This window comes from Streptopelia decaocto (genome assembly GCF_964273445.1).
Source record: "Streptopelia decaocto genome assembly, chromosome: 5".
Classification (NCBI taxonomy): Eukaryota; Metazoa; Chordata; class Aves; order Columbiformes; family Columbidae; genus Streptopelia; species Streptopelia decaocto.
In genome coordinates, this window is record NC_138659.1 from 37,560,126 (window position 1) to 37,579,507 (window position 19,382).

Sequence of the window (19,382 nt, forward strand, 5' to 3'; positions counted from 1 at the left end):
TAATGAGCACCTAAAAGAATTGATGGGAAATGCCAGCATAAATTCAACAGTCTTTAGGAGCATAAAGGAAAACAAGCAGCTTAATAAAAACAACTTCACAAGCATATAAAGCAAAGGAACCAGGGAGATTAAAAAAAACCAACCAAATGCTCAACGCTAGAATATTCAAGCCCCTACAAACAACCCGTGGAAGCTCTTACTCCTTTTATCTGAAACAATCAGTCTTGCAAATACCTTCAATGGAACATCTGCAACTAACACAAAGAAACTGCGACACCTCATCCCACCACCTGCCACTATTCCCTTCGTCCCTTCCCTGGGGCGATCCACCGGTACCCCGCGTAACTGTGCATGAAACTGTGTTATAGAATAAGCTGTTTGGAAAGAAAAATACCTACTAGGAGAAAGATGTTAGTAAGAGAAAAAAGTAAAGACATAAATATCAAAAGTGGAAGAAAACATCAAAAAATGCAAAAACCTGGCAGGAGGAAAATCAAACAGGGGATCCTGGCAGCAGCAGCAGGAGTTCGGGGTTCATTGTGTCTCGGCCTTCTGCCACTCCGACCTTCAGTGAGTCTACGACCCTCCGCATCATGCGCTGGACTGTCCGTCCTGGGAGCGCTCTGGGGATAACGATGGCCTTTTGGCTACTGGGGGGGTTTATTCTGCAGGGGTTTGTTTGAAATTGAGTCATTTCAATGCCTAAACAAATACACTTCAGATGTGTCAGGTAGGTCAAGTGTACAGCCAAGGTTAAAGGCTGTGTTTGAGTACAAGTCCAGGTTAATTCCACAGGGAAGCAATAGGACACAATCAGAACTTCATGCTCTTTTTAAATAAGTCATAATCTCTTACTGTCCTTCTTGGGTTTCCCATGGACAAAACTCATTTATTGAAGAGTGAACATGTAAATGTAGGAGAAAGCTTTGATAAAATAGAGAAGATGCACCAAAACAAATTGCTGAGGTGCCCATCACATAAAATGAGAATGTACTGGTTAATAATTTATGAATAATTGATATAAATAGTTCATAGTGGGCTCAAGTCATTGCTGTGAGCTTGGCACTTATTCCAGTCAGTCAGACACTGTACTGCACATTTTAAAAAATACTAACAGCCGTCTACATTTTGTCACTGATCAATCCTACAAACAGGATTTAGAGGATGCCGCCATTTCACTGTGACGAAGTGGTCAGCCATCCGAACGGAATTGATTAACAATACAACAGAATACAAAAGGCTGCAAATGTTCTCCAGTCATCACTATTAACTGTGCAGCAAGACGTAAAACAGACTCATCCACAGCAACACGCTGGCAGTAACAGGAGCTTAATGAAAAAGCAAACTCTACATATTGCAATGAATAATTTTGAATTACAAAGTATGACAAATACAGCATGTATAAAATGTGTTTAACATCTGCTTCAACACTCCACTGTGATGATGTGGAACTTCTGTTATAAAGCAGAACTAATAATTTATACAATAGTTAGATTGCACTGGGAATCTATGAAAATTTTCATCATAAACGCAAGGGCCCAAAACCAAAATAACTAAGTAGTAATTAAAGTCATTTCATTAATTTATTTTCCATTTACAACTGCATTTCATCTCGAAAGCTTAGGGATGTAACACATGTCATCTTGGAAGTTTTATTCGCAAAGAAAATCGTAGTTGGGCTGTTTCCTCCCTCTGTGGTTTTGATGGTGAATTTCTGTACAAGAGTTTTCCAGCTCCCTAGTAACCCTGCTACAACCACCTCCTCCACAGACACATTGCTCCCACTTCTCAGCTTTTGCCTCTGCTCGTGGTCTGCTCGCACTTTTCTCTCTGACATCTCATGCTTTTGTCTCTTAAACAGCTTTTCATGTAGAGCAGGGGTATCAAACTCATTTCTGCCAGGGATCACATCAGCCTGGCGATTGCCTTCAAAGGGCTGAATGGGATTTTAGGATGCTGTAAATGTAGTAGTTACATACTAGTAGTAACTAGTAACTTTCTGATGGCTGATCAGGCTCCCTGTCCCACTAACCTCCAATTCCGAATGACCCATACAGTGTTCCACCCCACCAAGAACAAGTACGGCAGCCTTTGGACCTGCGTGTCAGAACTTCAGCCAAGGCTTCCCAAATCTCTCAAGACAGAGAAAAAGGGAGATTTATTTAAAAAAAATACCTGAGAACTTTTCTTTCAGAAACCAAGCAGTGCATTTGACTGAAACTAAGCAAAGGAAGAAACAACTTTCTGCTTGTGGACATGAAAATAGCAATGCCAGCACACAATACATGGGAACGAGCACCGTTCCCTTGGAAAGCACACAATGATCATCCGTTATGTCTTCCAAAACCGACATTGTAGTTATTTTATTCTCACCTTTCTTGAATATGCGCAATAAGTTCATACAAACACGCAGTTATAAATACAAGAATTTCTCTTGGCACAGAAAGGCATGCAGGAAGCTCGCCTTCGAATCCATATTGCCATATCCAAAGGAGGGAGGAACTTGACACACTTGCCATAGACCAGTAGTTGCCAAATTTTTGGGGAGAACACTGTGAACTGTTTTTCATGATCACTTTTTGTGAACCACTCGTTATCATCATCAAGTTTTAATGAAAATAACCAGAAATTGGTTTCCCCTGTGGACCAGCTTTGAATATGTTTGTACAGTCTCAAGGACTGCCCTTGGAATGATTGTCTTTAATGGTCAGAATAATATAGCAGACATGTTCAATATGGGTCTCAAAATTTAGGCAATCAAGTAATCAGCCTGATTTTTCAAAAGGCTATGTACCGACAGACACTTTGGAAAAATGTGGCAATTTTAGGTCAGAACAAAAACGCGAGTTTATCCCCATGGAAACAGAATAGGTCTTTATTTAGGTACCTGCATTTAGGCATCTGTGACTGAATGTTGTTATCCTATGTTAAAAAAAAAAAAAAAAAAAAAAAAAGAGAGAGAGAGAGAAAAACATGTAGGAAAATACCTAAAAGTTCTATTAAATCTGTTTTCCAGAAAACTTATTTTTTCAACAGGCATTTTAAAGGGCAGTCATTTCCAGGTGAGTCACCTACCCAGTTAATAGTACTTAACCATGGACATTTTATTTTAAACTGCTTAAAAGGGCAGTTTGCCTTGTCTTCATAGACAGAGCATATATATTTTTCAGTTTGCTTGTAGCAATCGCAGTGACCTCCGTATTGAGTCATGCTCTTGACATACTTGTCCATCAAGCACGATCACATTCCAGTCCTTCATGGATTTACTTCCACAAATCCTACTGCAGCAGCTCAATATCAAGCAGGGACCACAGTTGCCTCTTAACCATTTAAAAGCTACAAGATCATAGAAGTGCATATAACCTGTAATCATCATGGTATGCACATGATATCCTCCCAGCTGCACATGACTTTAGCAATAAATTAGGAAGGAGAGCATTTCAAACAGGCTTGGTAAATTGCCTGCACAAAACCACTTCAATTTAATTGCATCTTCTGCCTTTCTAAATGTATTATCAACTGTTCGATACTGTCCAAATCTATTGAGGGATTTTGTTAAAAGGATAAGGATTGCAGTACAGTACAGTCCAAGAAAATAACTAACATTCAATTAAACAAAAGCGTCCAAGACAGAGAATGTAAAATACACATGACACTTTCTAGAAGTCTCCTTATTAAATGCCTTCACAACTTTCCCTGCCACTGGACCAGTTTTTCTCTGATGCTGCAGTAGTCAAAGATCAAAATTGTGCCTACATTTCCCACCCATAATACATAACCTAGCCCCTTAGAGGTCAGAATTTTGCATGGACAGATCATGACACACAACTGTTCAAAACAATACAATCTAGCAATAATTCCATCAAATTCCTGCTAGAGACAGAATACCATGTACTAATGCATGACTGGAGGAATGAAAAAAAGAATCTTAAAGCTGTTTAAGAGAAACTAGTCAAAAGTCTTCAAGAATCTCAACAAAATTTCACGGTCTCATTAATCCAGAGACCATACACATTTGCAAAGAAGGTTGTGCCTGTGCTAAGCTGATGTGCATGAGCCAGAGTGTTGTGTGAGAGCCAGCAGCCCAGCTGCGCACACAGCTGCCTTGGCCTCGAGTCTAAAAGCGCAACACGTGCCAAGATGCAGCCCTGCTCGGTGGGCCAGGGAACGGCTTCACCTGCAGGTCCTGCGCCAGACCCGACAGGGTTTAACCAGCTGCTCCAACCCTCCAACTGCTCTCCAAGCCCTGGGAGATACAGCTCCCAAAGGCTGAGTGTTTTCCTAGGCTCTCCCCAAGGACAAAGCAGGAATGCAGACTGGGTCAGCAGGAAGAGATGGAAACACTTCTCGTGCTTCAGCTTCTTACCTAGCATAGATGTTTTGTGAAGAAGGAGGACAACTAGGCCACTGGGAATTATCTTGCTCAGTTAATTCCTCTTCTGAAAGCTTCTGCCTGAGCTGCTTCTGAAGAGTTCCTCTGCTTCACTTAAGTCAAAGGATGAGACAGAAAGGAAAAAGGCACCGCCATAAAGAATACACCTATCGACTTGAACTGCAGATGTGCGACATCCAAGACACAAAGTTAACTGTGTGATTTTAAGCTGGGAGGTGGGTTAGATGGAGAGAAAGGCTGCCATAGAAATAGTGAGGCTATGCTTGAGGAATATCTAAAACGAGTCTGTACCCATCCATGCTAGGACATGCCACAAAACACATGAGGGAATTTTTAAGTAGCCCAGAAGAAACAGACTTACTGTTCTGGTTTGCCGAATAGCGACTAACAGAATAGCCAGACCATTATCCTCTTTAGCAGCAGAGCCAGTCAAATTAATATTGGAAACAACATATTCCTCGGACGAAGCACTTAGCTCACAATATTTTGCTATTTGAAACATGCATATGCTTCATTAAGTTTTTAATGAACACATTTGGGTTAACTCTTGAGAAATGCTAAATATTTTTACCCAGCAAATGCAATTAAAATTCAGGCCATTTGGCTGGTTAGATGATGTGCTACCCACTTCTGGTCCTTGCTGATCGACAGAAACACTTCCAGAAAAAACTTACCAGTCTGTCAGACAAACTGGTTTAGCAAACAGCAGGACCCTCTTTGGTTCCCTGCCCCTCCAGCCCATCCACGAGACGTTCAAGATTTATCGCTTGGAGATTTTCCTTCAGCTCAGATCCTAACACAAAATAAGCAGGTATTTGTTGGCTGTTACCATAGCGATAGTAGGCAAGGAAATTTCTGACAGCACAGTGCTTGACATAATGTTGCCTCTTTAGCTTGCTAACAAATGTCTCATTAAATGTTGATGTTCCCACAGACACTCAATCCATATGGATAACTGATTTCATGAACACTTGGACCCAAATCCTGGTTCATTCCGTGGGTGAGGAAAGAGTGAGGTTGTGGGGAAAGAACCTGTCACAGCACAGCTTTGACACAACCAGGCACCATTCTTACTTGGAAACCAAATGAACAGCACGAAGGAGATCAAACTCCTTATCTGCACATACTAAAGTGAAATATATGCTACATTCTTTATGATATACACACACAGAGGCACATGAAGGGGTGCTGAAATCATTACATATCGCAAGGCCAATGCCTTTCAGAAAGGGTCATAATGACATCTTTGAATTCTCAGTCCCCTCACTGATCTCCTGCTCCACAACAGACACAGACCCTTCTGTGCTGGAGACTGCAGCACACAGAACGGGCAGCAGCACAGAGAGGGCAAAGTTCCGCAGACACTAACATGGGTGCCTCGTGACTTCTGGAGCTGGGCTTTGGTTGGGATTTTTTGGTGTTTGTTTGTTTGATTTGGTGGCATTGTGGGTTTTTGTTTGTTTTTTTGGGTGGTCAGTGGAGTGATTTGGGGTTTTGTTTGGTTTTTGATTTTTGTTTTGTTGGTTTGGTTTAGTTTTTTTGTTTTGTTGGTGGGTTTTTTGTTGTTATGAGAGAGGCAGCCTAGAGGCTGAATTGACATCCCCGTTAAGGCACTGAACGTGCTCTATTGGCGTGCAGAAAAACTCCTCTGCCCTCTTCCACTGTAAAATACCCTTGTTATCAACTTCCCACCCTAAAAGAAAAGAAGTTTAAGCCAGATGCAAGAACAGTAGGATCTGTTTAAGGACAACTTAGCCTATGCTCATTCATGGTTTCAAGGAACAACTCTCAGAAGTGGGAAATTCAGAGAAGATTCCGTCTCACTTTCATATTCTTTCAATCTCATCTCTCTCTTGCTTTAAAGATTCCTTCTGTCCTTGCCTGCTAGAGGTCATGCTAGCAGCCATCAGCTGCTGACACTGGGATGGTATATCAGGCTATGAAATCACAAACGTGGCACCTCCACTCACCGGCACTCTGCTGGTGTCAGGCTTTGTGTATTCTATTAGACTGGTGTCATCGCTGGTGAGAAACTCCAGCCAAAAGGGCTTTCCTGCTGGTGCACGGCCCTCACAGCACCGCCTCAGCAACAGGAGGAACAACTGCTACAAACATGGCTCCTGTCAATGTTCATACAACACTTACCAACCAAAACATTTATTGAAGTCAACTTGGGTGACTGTCAGTCATCATTCATAGTCCCTGTGAAGCTTTAGAGCTGCCTTCACATTGCACCGTCAATAAATGCTATAGTTGCCCATTTTGACTAGGGTCTATGCCAGACTACACCCAGCATTCAGGTTTTTTCCTTCAAACTGAATCCCTTTCTCCTGGACAGATGTTGGCTTTGAAATGTTTTATCATGCAAACGTCTGGTTTCATCGGTTACAAATCTGAACTTCTCCTTACCCCTCCAGATTGTTTTTATAAATAGGCAAACAGAAGGACTTTGCTTATATATGAAATCACATAACTATCACTTAATTATTTTGGAAGAGGTTATAACAATTTATGTGGTACCAATTTGTTCAAAAATACTGAATACTTTACCACCCCTCATCAATTAAACCTCTCACGTTTTAAAATAAAAATAGGAAGCCAGAAATTGAGCACCTCAGAGACATGTCTAAACCATGGTCAGGTTTAGCCACCAGGAACTACACAAAGTCACAAAATTAATTACAACATCATCTTTAGCAGCTTTTAGCCATCTGGGGATAGCATAACATGTAGAGATAGTTCAAAAGCTGAACTTGAGCCACTTCAGTAACTCTAAAAGAACACTAATTAACTCAGATACACTTAGGCTTACATTTCTATGCACATTTAAGTAAGTTCTATGCACATTTCAAAAGGCATGTTTTTCTGTTATGTGTGTTTCTGTCTCAATATTACTTTAAAGATATGAAAACACTGCAGAAAGTGGTTGACTCTGAGCCCAGTCCTTCTATGCATATGTTCTGCCTACAATTATCACCACCAGTTACATCTCCTTGTTTTCAAAAATGTCATCTCTGACTGGCGTTTCAGGAGTTTCCATACCTGTGACATTCGTGTGCTGGCAGCTGACCCTTCCTTCCCTTGGAACTTTTTTGTCCCTGAAGGTCAGACACTCCATTTGAAGAATTTGTAATGAAAAGACATTTGAAGAATCAACATTTCTTGGTGCTCCAGACATGCTACTCTCCAGACCTCTTGCTGACAGCTAATATTAAAATCCTGAGCTGCCTCTCTTGTGTCAGGCAATTGAGAGGCAAGGCAGGCTCAACAACCAGTGCAAGGAGAAAGCAGCAGTTCTGAAAGCATTAAAAATGCCGGGAAACTCTCAAGAGATTCTGACTATCAATCAAAAAAAAAAAAAGAGAAGAAAAAGTTTTCAGACAGGTGTCAGGCCCGCTAACACAAACATGTGAAAAATGCTAACAATCTGCTAACCCATCATCTGTCAACAAAAAGTGGTGACTGAGCCAGGAGGTGGAAATAAGGGTAAATTTCACGAGGCACAGTAATTTGGCAAGTGAAACATGATTTAAATTGTGATGAATACGTGTGTCTGCTCTGCCCTCTTCCTTTCTTGCATTTAGTCACCAGTCACAGTATGAATGCTTATGCTTATTTCTCTCTTGAACCGTCTTGCAAATAAATGGCCAGAATCACAGCAATGAAATACTTGTCTAGTTTCTTCTGCACAAGACATACCACCTCTGTAATCCTTGCTCACAAAACTAACTACGTATTTCTACCTACACATATATTAAAACTTCGCTTCTTACAACCAAGCTAGTTTTTCTCAAGCACTTACATGACAAGAGTTCAGAGCAAGATACAAAACAAAGACACATTACTTGCCAGACCAGCAGGCACACAAATATCCCCAGACAGCAAACACCAGCTCTGACAGGTGACAGCGTTTAGATTCTGCTGTGGGGCAGGAAAAATACTGTAACTATGCCAAAAGTTCACTTGATCAGCTTTCCAGGCAGTCGCACAAGTACCAGTGCAAGGAAAGATACAGGGAAACCCATCTGCAATGAAATCTAGGCTGTCTGGTCAGTGGCAGCCATGGTGGTTCCTCAAGCTGTACCCAAAGGTAGCAACACATCCTAGGCTGTCTTGCACTGGAAGATATTTTCTTTCCCACCTGGAGTTTTCTTTTCCAGTGCTTTTATCTGCCCTGTTGTTTCAGAGGAAACAGCTTTTTCCTAACAGTTCAGACCACTTCCAACAGGGAGACCTCAATAATCCCACACACGACCATCTTCATACACAGCGAGGAGAAAACAAGTCTAAAAGTCAAAACTTAATTGCTCAGTTCCACTGGGTAGATGGGAATCTTCATACAAAAATCTCAAGAAACATCAGGATCTACTTTGTCTCAACACTGCAAGAAAGGCCACAGTGGTAGTTCTGTAGCACAGCCAGCCCACAGTTGAACCTATACAGAGATCCCTGGCATCTGAAAACAGAACCCCTCAGCCTTGGACACACCCACCTCCTGGCTTCCACAGACAGCTCAGAGGGCAAATAGCTCAGGGACCACCTATGAGGTTCTCTTTTTGAAAGGCATTTCTCTAGATTTTTTTTTTTAAAAAGAAAAAAGTAGGTCAATCAATTAATCCACCTTCAGTGGGTCCCCAAGCCAGGAAGCAGCTTGAAGGCCTGGCCTTCGGTGGCTGTTGCCAACGCACTTGCCTGGCCAGTGTTCTACTGCCTCCTATTGTTCCCTAGATCTGCCCGTTTGGATTAAGAGGTATCAGCATCATCTCCCAGATGCTGCTGAAAACCCAAAGCACCAAATGCCAATTTTCCATTCCTGAACTACTGCACAATTTCCAACCACATGTGGAATGACTTTCTCTACCAGCAGTCTGGAGGTAAGATGGGAATTTCCAACAGCACTGCTTTTGTGGAAGGAATTCATCAGCAGAGATGGAGAACTTCAGCAAGCAGAGAGGGAGCTTCCAGACAAGAGGAGGGTGGGAGGCTTTAGGAACAGAACACAGACTAATTCAGAAATGGATGTGCACGTGCTCAGCACGATGAGGGGAGATGGTAACAGTTTTTCCCAAAGCCAACAAGAACACCTGGGGCTGCATCAACTCAGATACATTAAAATATATTTCTGACATAAAATACAAAGGTTCAGACCTTCAGACAAGCACTGGGCTGACAGCTGTAGCTGTTCTGTTTACTTGGAAAAAATTTAATTTATATCTCCTCTATCAGTCATTATAGGAGGCATTTGGGAATGAATTGACCAATAAAACAAACTAGCAATTTATTTCTGCATTTACAAGCAAGATAAAGAGTTTAAGGTGCCATCTGAATTAATAGTAGAGGATTATACAGAGAGATTAAAACAGAAAACTGTAAAAATGAGAGTGGAGGAAATAGTTTTTGAGAATTTGAGCCAAGTAATTATTTTCATCATTTTCAGACTAACTTCAACTATTATCACATTTCTAGTAAATAGAAACATCTGTTGATGCTGTACCATAGTGACTGACAGTAAAAATCCCTTATGACACAGCACAAAGCTTGTACCACTGTCTCCAACAGTGCCATCAATAAATAGCCCCAAGGCCAGGGCTGCAGGAGCAGCAGCAGTTCATGCTCCCATCCCTCCCTTCCCAAACGGGAACCCAAGCACCACAACTCCATCCCTCGCACGTGCACCTCCAGCTTCCCAGCCCATCTACTTCTGTGCCTTCAGGACATGGCTCCGTGTCTCCAGCCCCTCAGAGCTTGCTCCCTCACCTCAACACCTGCATGCAGAACTGGTGATACTCACACTGGAAGCCGCTGGTTGAATAGAGCTATTCTGGAAAATCAGGGTTTAATTATGTTTACACAGCAATTAGCACCAAAGTCTATGGAAAATGTACCATAAGCATTCATAGTGCTCCAAGCACAATTCATATCCACTGCCAAGGAGGACTTTTGGACATATCAAAACCATAAATTCATCATTATTATTACTAATGCATTTAAATTGCCTTTTATACCCTCAAAGTGGCTCAGTAAAAATAAATTAAACATTAGCATATTTCTTACAATTAAGATTCTCATCACATTGCTAATCATATTCATTCTGATGAATAGGGTTATTTCAATACTCTTAGCTGCATCCTTGTATTGAAAGGGAGGCAGGACAAAAAAATTTGCTGTTAGAACTGGGGAAGCCATACAAAATGTATAATTAAGTATTTCAAGACTGCTCACTGTAAACAGAAGCAAAAACAAAATGATGGGTGTTTACTTGGAAGTGGTGTCAAAATATGACAGTATTTAAACTAAAGACAAAAACCATCTGTGTGAAGAGGGAGTTGAAAGAAACAATAGTATAAAATATTAGGACTAAAAGGAATGGAAGCAAATAAATATATTTGCAGCGTATCTTTTACTATAACATTACATAATGGTCTAAATAATGCAGCAATCTCTAACGTATAGCTGCAAGAACTACTCTAATATTCTCAAGTAATTTTCTCTTTCGCCAAGACTTTCTATTGGGTCATTTCATTGTCTATCACTTCATGAGAATTCAATTTTCCTCACCAGACTGGCTGAGCTCGTCACGCAGGGACGATGCGCACATGAGATGTGGTGAAGTCGTCAGTCCCGGTGCACAGGTGCACAGCACCAGCACCCCCCTGTCCTGCTGCGTTCTTCACTGCAGGCGCTGGGTGCAAACCACAGCACTCCATTGGTGCCAGCAAAATCATCCCAGTGCCTGCCACCGCCATGTCACGCTTGACTGAGCAAAAGCAAAATTAGATGGCAGAGAGAAACCCAAACAAAAAAAATACTGGAAGCATAACTTACTTTGTGTATAAATCAGCAGTTCAGGGTTTGACCTGCTGGGGAAAAAAATCCATTCTGTGAATCACTATAGAGCTAAAAATTTTGACAGTGAACTTTGGCTGACGTAAATTAATCCAGTGCCATTGTCTTTGACATTTTTAACAGGTTAGGTATAGTCTGATACATTTTAAAAAGAAAATGCACATTCCCATCTATGTGATTCACTAACAGTACACAGCAAATACCAGAAAAAAAAACCAAACATACTTTGAGTTTGAACTGCTGGTTCCAGCTAGAACAAGGAGTGCCAGATGTTGAGCACTGTGGCTGCTCACTCACACATTTTTGTTGAGATTCACCCTCACCAGTATAGCACATGCTGCTGACCTACATCAGTCTTAACAAAATCTCAGATGCCAAGGGAAGAGTTTTATTCCCCAACTACACTATTAAAAGAGTTAAAATAGGTGTTACGTCAAAGCCAAGCTGATTCATTTGTCCAACTTAATTTAGGGACAAAGTTAATATTTTTCAATCAACCTCCCACCAGAAGTTACATCTGCTTCCCATGGACCAGTGGCTTCCAAGGCAAACAATGCAAATAATGCAACTGACAGAGGAAAGGACTTTCTAACAGGATCCTGCAGTTATATATTGGCTCTGCTTCTATTTTAAGTTTTGCTGGAACATAGAATATATTCATAAACCTATGCATGGCTTCAAGCTGGGACAGACTCTAAACACTTTGGAGGAACAGAATGCAAAATCATAGCTCGGGGAGGTAGTCTCAAATCAAAGAGATGAAATTAAAAAGAAAAACAACACACCAAGAAAACTAAGCTCTCAAAAGAATAATCCATTTGGGAGGAGAAGCCAATGCCCACATAAACCAAGGGTTAGACTTCGGATCTCAAAAGATGACACAGTAATTATAGCACTAACAAAATGAATGCAGGGGAACAACATGATGTTGATAAAGACACAGGCTGTGAAGCACTAACAGAAAGGCTGGGTACCAATTCACTTGCTCTACTAGTACCTCCAGAAACCATTTTAGAGCACCACACCACCATATAATTATAAACCAAGTGGATGAACTCCAAAGGGACCATCCAGAATAACAAAATGATTAGACAGCATGATTAGTTACAAAAACATTAGGATTTTAGAAGAAGACTAAAGATGACTGGGGCCCTCTTGAAATCCTTGGAAGGTTGCAAGGATGCTGGTAACCAGCAGTCCTCTGTGAGGACTATACCAAGGGCAGAGAAAAAGACTCAATATGACAGCAAAACCTTGTTAAAGCCAAGTGGTGAAATCTCCCAAACCAGAAAGGTGGTGGGACTTCCTTTACCTGAAGATTTTTAGAAGACATTACATAAATGCCCACCACTCAAAAAATCCAGGAGAAAGCTTCTCATCCACTGGTTTACAGACTCCAAGGGTCTACACACATTTTTAAGGGATCTGTGGGTGGTAATCAAGACTGTCAAGCCTGTGAGCAATAAACGTACTACAATGGAACATACTTCTGTAACAAGAAAATGGCTGGTAGTTGGAAATAGAACACCACCTGGAAACCCATGGGGTAGCTACTTTCCTGGGGTTGTGCTTCTTTTAATTAACAAAAAATTTCACATCTAAATTAGAGAAAGACTTTTGGGCCAGTGAACGCTCTTGGATCACTATGACACAGAGGAGAATTTTCCTTTTTACAGTTATTATACAAGAGTGCATCAGGAACAAAGATTCATGGGCTGTTAAGCAAGCAGGGACCTTTGTATGATTTTTTTCTAGTGTAAAAGGGGATTAAAGTCCATGTTTCTTCTCTGAATAACACCAGGCTTAAAAGTTTAGAACATATTTATTCTCAAGCCACTTCTACTCTCCACTTTGATCCCACCCCTTCAGTATTTTTAGAAAACACCAAGTCTCGGGAAGGAAAATCTTATTTGTCTTCAGTACCAGTGCAGACATCGGAACTTTAATATGCTACTTCCTATAGGGAAATGGCTGAGAAAGAGACAGATGGCCCGTTCTTATAGAATTGCAAACAAAAGCTCAGCTCTTCTACCTGAGGAATTTTCAGCATCTGAAAGTTAAAATATTTAACCTACAAGACTTTTGAAAAATGAATGCAAAGGCCAGATTATTTATAACATTAAACTTTAGTTACTGTGAACATGGCATTTATGAACATAAAATCCAAGCATAAAACACAAGAATGAGGGTCAAGTTGAGGAAAGATCTTGGCTGACTGAAAAATGGGTAAACAGAGAAAGATAAATCAAGCGGGAGGGATGATGGCAGGATCATCAGACCTCTCAGCATGTAATACCGCTTTTAATCTATTCCCACAAAAGATTTCTATTCAGAACTGTAACATTTCTTACGTCTTACAGCAAGACAACAGTTGTGCCCGTGTGTTAGCCAAGTTTCTTACTTTGCTGCCTCTCCTCTGTATTGTACCTTCTCGTTCTCCTCGATGTAAAGTGCCAACATTTCTTGTCTCAAGCGCTTCCTCTATGGCTGTGGGGTTTTTGGGAACTCTGGAGATCTAAAGGTGCCTCAGTTACACCATATAAAGAGGAAATCACTCCCATTCTTCTGAGAAACAGGCAAGAACCAGCGAGCACCATCAGCATCAAAGAACACCTAACTGGCCATGCACAGCTTATACGTTCCCTCTTTTCTCACCCCTCGCTGCTTAGAAACATAACCAGCTTCTCTTACTTCTGATTGATCTGGTGTCACTAATTCAAATGGGTATTTGCGTTTCTGCAAAGGGAGTATAAATTCAATATGAAATCAGAAAAGTAAATGTCTAACTTGACACTTTGTGCCTGTGAAAGTGGCCAACTGGAAAGGAACAAAGCAATGGAAAATGCCGTCCTTTCTCTTATTACCTGAAAGCCTAAGAGGAAAATCTACCAGTGGTTTTACAATAATGCAAGGAACGTCTGACAGCCTATAATTTGCAGCGACTTTCCCCTCTCCTCCCAACAGCACAGGTTCTTTCCTGTGTGAGGGTGCTTCACCATTCCTTTTGTTTCCTAGTGGGGAACGCAGACTGGTGGCATTTGCACTACAGCATCTGCTCACTGGGCATCCCCAACGCCAACAGGTCCCTTCAGAGAGGAGCCTCACAGGGTCACTTGCTCATGTTGGCTGAGGAACCCACAAGATCACCTGAGATGTGAGAGCATTCACTGCGGGAGGAAGGACTGGGCTGTGCTGCAGCCTCCCTATAGATTCTGCTGCACATACATCCCTGCAGGCACACACACAGCCTGGACTGGATGCTCTGTAAACAGCGCCTGGACACAGCCCTGAGAAACCAGCATTCAGCACCGGCACCTCTCACACCGTTTCTTGGCTTTGCCATTATTCTGCCTGGAAAATGACAACTACTTCTATGATTTTTATTTATTATGTTTTAGATACGTTAACTGCAGAAGGCAACTTTTATAGGTTTTTTGGTTGGTTTTACGTGTGATACAGCTCCATCTACAGTGAAACGCAGCATAAACTCAACTAAGAAAATGACAGGTTAGGACAGTACATTTGAGCAGAAGGCTGCTCTCTCAAAACAGAATGTATTCATCAGCTGTCGGAGCACTGCCACATGAAATAGGAGTAAGCATCTGTATCTGTTTAGCTTTGGACTATTTATTAAATACATTGAAGTATATGGATAAAGCTGCTGTTTTATGAGAAGAATTTGCATTTTGCTAACAAAGCCAGCATTTCAGACCTGCAGTAAAGCACCCTCCCCCCCCCCCGCCAAGTCCTGCAATAATGTATTATGTGCTGGAAATTGTTCAGCATACCAATCCTGGAAAGAATGTCTTTTGTTGGTAGGTTAGCTGAGCTAAAAAATTACTTTCAAAAGAGTCAATCGTACAGGTGATAGATTCACAATGAAGGGAAAAAAAAAATCACGGAAAATTATAGTTGGTGTAGTTTAGCAGAATTACAAACAAAAGATTATCCTTTTTCAAAATGTCATCATTTTCTTTCTCATTTCAATGAGAGAATAACAAGTATATGAAACATATGGATTTAGATAAATGGAGAATGGGGACCAATAATTAAAATATCAAATCAGAGATCTTGCTAAAAGATTCTATTATCTTAAATTACTTTCTTATTCATTACTAACGTTGAGTACCTCAAAAATAGCTTTCAATAAGAATACTGAATAATACTGATGACAATAATGACACTATTGTAATAAAGATCAGTTGTAAAAACAGTCTGACTCCCTACTGCCTAAAATGACGGTAAAAGGTTAAATCCAGTACAAATCGTTTATATAATAATTCTATAGCAAAATAATAAATTTAAATAATAATCAGAAGGCACAGCAATAAAAACACAGACTTTAACATGACTTGCTACTTTAACAAACCAAATCCCATTGACTAAGAGAACTAAAGCTAATCGTACTTGTCATTTCTGGCTCTGGCACAGAGGGAAGAACCAAACCACAGGAATTTTCTTTCCACTCACATCCAGCATTGTCAAAGGGCTCAAGACTTTGATGACTGCCCTGGAAAGCAGCTCTTGGAGATGCACTGCACAGCACAATCCTGCTGGTTACATCATGTGATGGACAATATTATGCCATAGTCATCTCCCCCACCTAGCATGCTCAGTCTCTCTGACCCCCTCTGAGCGCATGTGCCACCACTGCTAAGGAAAAAAATGGAGGATCTCTCATCTGACCTTCCCACACTCTGCTTTCACATTAACGGGATGTGAGCAGGTAACAAACCATACTCTCCATTCACTTGGCTCATCTCCTGCAGATGGGGGACTTGAGGGGAGAGAGAGAGAACAGAACTCTTTAAAACTCCGTAGTTTGCAAACTGCAGCCAAAGAGCCACTCTCATGCAAGCTGATGATGCCCCTTCAGAAAAATTCCCATGTCGTTTGTATACAGCTTGGTTTTTTTACCATGTGCTTAAAGCCACTGCATGAAGCAACAAACTTCCTGCAATTCACCTTCAGGTTTTATAATTGTTCTGGAAACTGCAATTTGATATTTGTAATTACACATACCAGACACAGCAAGAATAATGGTAGATCCCATTTCTTTTAAGTTAATAGAGCTGGTGATATAATCATGTCATTAACCAAGTCTGGCTTCAGAATTATTGTTCTCAGATAGAAAATGAATTATACTGTCCCACTGTAAATCAGGACCTGTAAAAACGCTATACAATTTTATGCTTATTTAAAATTTACTGAATGTATTTATATTCTATCTAATTTGCAATAGAGAACCACACGATCTCTGAGTATCCTCTGATTTTATTTATATATATGAAATTATTGACAAACTTTAGAAAAAAAAATCCTTTCTGATTTGTAATGCTTTACATATTTAAACACTGTTAAAGAACAGATGATTCTCCGATCTTGAGAATTGCTGGAGACTTGGAAGATAAAACTGTGGAGGCTCCATTGGCTAAGACCTGTGCCTAGCACTTGCAGACCTGCTCCATCCCACACTGGGTGACCCTGGTACCACTGGTACCTGTGTCTCTGTTCCAGCTATAACAAGGATCCAGCACTCCCTTCAGAGTTAAATTGACATGTACTACTCTAACTGGTGACATCAGTCTAGATGAGATGAATGTGGGTGGTTTGCACGGGTGAGCTCATGTCAGGTCACAGGATCTAAAAGTTCCCGGCGCTCCCAAGAGCGCAGGACTACAACAGCTTTTCCCAGGAGAGAACATCAGGATCAGGTGGCACAGGAAAGGACAAATCAACCAGCTTCTAGACAGCTACTGTCAAAAAACAGAGAATACAACCTTGCCTCAACTTGCATGTCACAGGTGAATTGAACACATGCCCCCAAACTGTGTCCTGTTACCTTCCACAGCTATATCATACCTTTAAGGAATTGCTCTAGGTTAGGGATAGTATTGCTGTATTTCATTTACACCAATATAAACATTTGTGGGTAAAATGACCTGATGCACTATACATTTGCACTCTCCAAGTATAATTTTGCTTTCTTGGCTCGTACAACATCACGCATTTTTATTTTAGTGGAAAAAAATAAAAGAAAAAAAAAAAAGGGAAAAAAACATAGTTCTCTAGACTACAGAAAAAAAAGACCTGTAGGAAAAGGAACTGGAGGCAAAAAAGCTGCTGTAGTTCTTGTAGCTTCAGTGTGGATGAGATAACTTCGTTTGCCTTGCAAATTCAAATTACTCTGAAAAAGGTTAATTGCGATTCTTTCCATTCTCTCTAGGGTTTCGCTGTTGACGTCAATTGTGAGCTACCGAGTACTCCTCCACAAGCAATTACAAACTGCAACAATGTCTGCTCAGTCTTAGATCAGACATTATCTGTGTTTTCATCTTTTTAATTGTACTCTCCAATAATACAGTTTTGGTTTTAGTTAGAATGCCACGTTCCTTAGATCTAGACTACATTAGTTTCATAGTTGTCCTGCCCTTCCTCAGTTAGCTGAAAATTATTTAAAAGATAAAATCTAACTGAAGAAAAATACACTAATTCCCCCCTTTTTTTAAAGCTACTACTTTTAAATCCAAAATAAAGTGCTGTTTGAACACATCTCAAGCACACTCCCACATTCACACGCAATTCTCAGAATGTTTTTATTTCTGCCATTCTTTCCCGTGGAGATTTCCTTCGGCTGCTCTATCCCTAATACCACACGCTGACAAGGAATTACTTTGAGTCCCTCCACAGAGAGGCTGTTGCACGAGAATAAACTCTGAGCCTCTGGACAGCCTAGGATAAAAACAAAAAAAAAGAAACAAAAAAACCCACCACAATTTCATCTGGCTTATGGCAGTCTGTCAGTAAAACAGCAGCTAAAGATCACCTTCAACCTCCCAGCAATACGAAGATACATACAGTCCCATTATGAGATTAGTGCATTTTTTCTCTGTACTTATTACAAGAATTCAAAATTATTTAACACAGAATGTACTTTGCAATTCATTTTCTTCTTTCCCTGTGCTTTTTTAAATCCTCTGACTGTACTCTTTTTAAGCTACCTCTTTGAGAAACATTCATGTCCCACATGTGTCTTATTCAGGACTTTCAGTGACCTTGTGACTGAGAAAATCACTTTCTTTCTGTATCAAACAAAAGCAGACTTTTAAAATAGGAAATTATCTTATGACAATGTCAGAGTATCTTGAATTCCACAGAGGAATTAATGAGGAAGCCTATATAATTTATTTAAACAAGCAGCTTGACAGAGGCTGAAATATTCATTTGCATTAAACAGAAAATATAAAATGAGTTCTACACTAGAATGAACAGCTTGGGTGGAAAGGCAGCAGCGTGCCTCTCAGCTTGCTCCCATCCTCCCAGTCTGTCATTCTGGGCTCCTTATTGAACCTTTGGGCCTTCCCGCCCATGCTCAGCCCTGTGACAAACTCTCCCCAGGCAGCCTCTGGAGTTCTCCCCTCTGCTCACTGGACACACTCCTTTCAACAGCTCCAGGTTCAAGCCAGAGAAACTGGCCAAAGGAAGTTAAATCATATATTTTTCTGATCCAGCCTTTGAACTCAGGTTATGGCTCTGTAACACCATAAACCCAGCTTCAGGGCTCCTTGTACTTCATCAAAAGCACCACAGCTGTGCAGACACACTGATCTGGAAGAAGCTGATCCTGTTGATTGGGTATGAACTCTCCCTGCCAGTTCAGATCTGTTCAAAAACCAGTGAATGGTTCCATTAGCACCAACAGGCTTTACAAAGGATTAAGCATCACTGGCCCACCTGCAGCCAGCATAAACCCCATCTCCAGTGCTGGGCTCATCCAAGGGAAGGGCTGCCACACACACAACCCTGCTCTGATCACACTGTCTTGCTGGAGGCCCTGCCAGTGCACAGATCTAAATCATCACGGAAACCAGGGAGAGAAACTTCAAGGGAAATTCACCCGGGAAAAGAAAAAGGTTCTCCTGGAGCGCAGCACCCAGGGTGTATGTGGAACTAACTTAATTTGCACTTCAGTTCTTTGGCGTCTCGAGTACAAAGGATAGTGACAGTGAGAGAAAACTGAAGAAAGATGTATTACGTAGCAGCCCACAAGGCAGAACCATCATGGGCCCAGGAACTTCTGACATCATTTCTCCCCACAGAACAGTTCACATGGGACACAATGACCTCTCAGAAGAAAGATGTT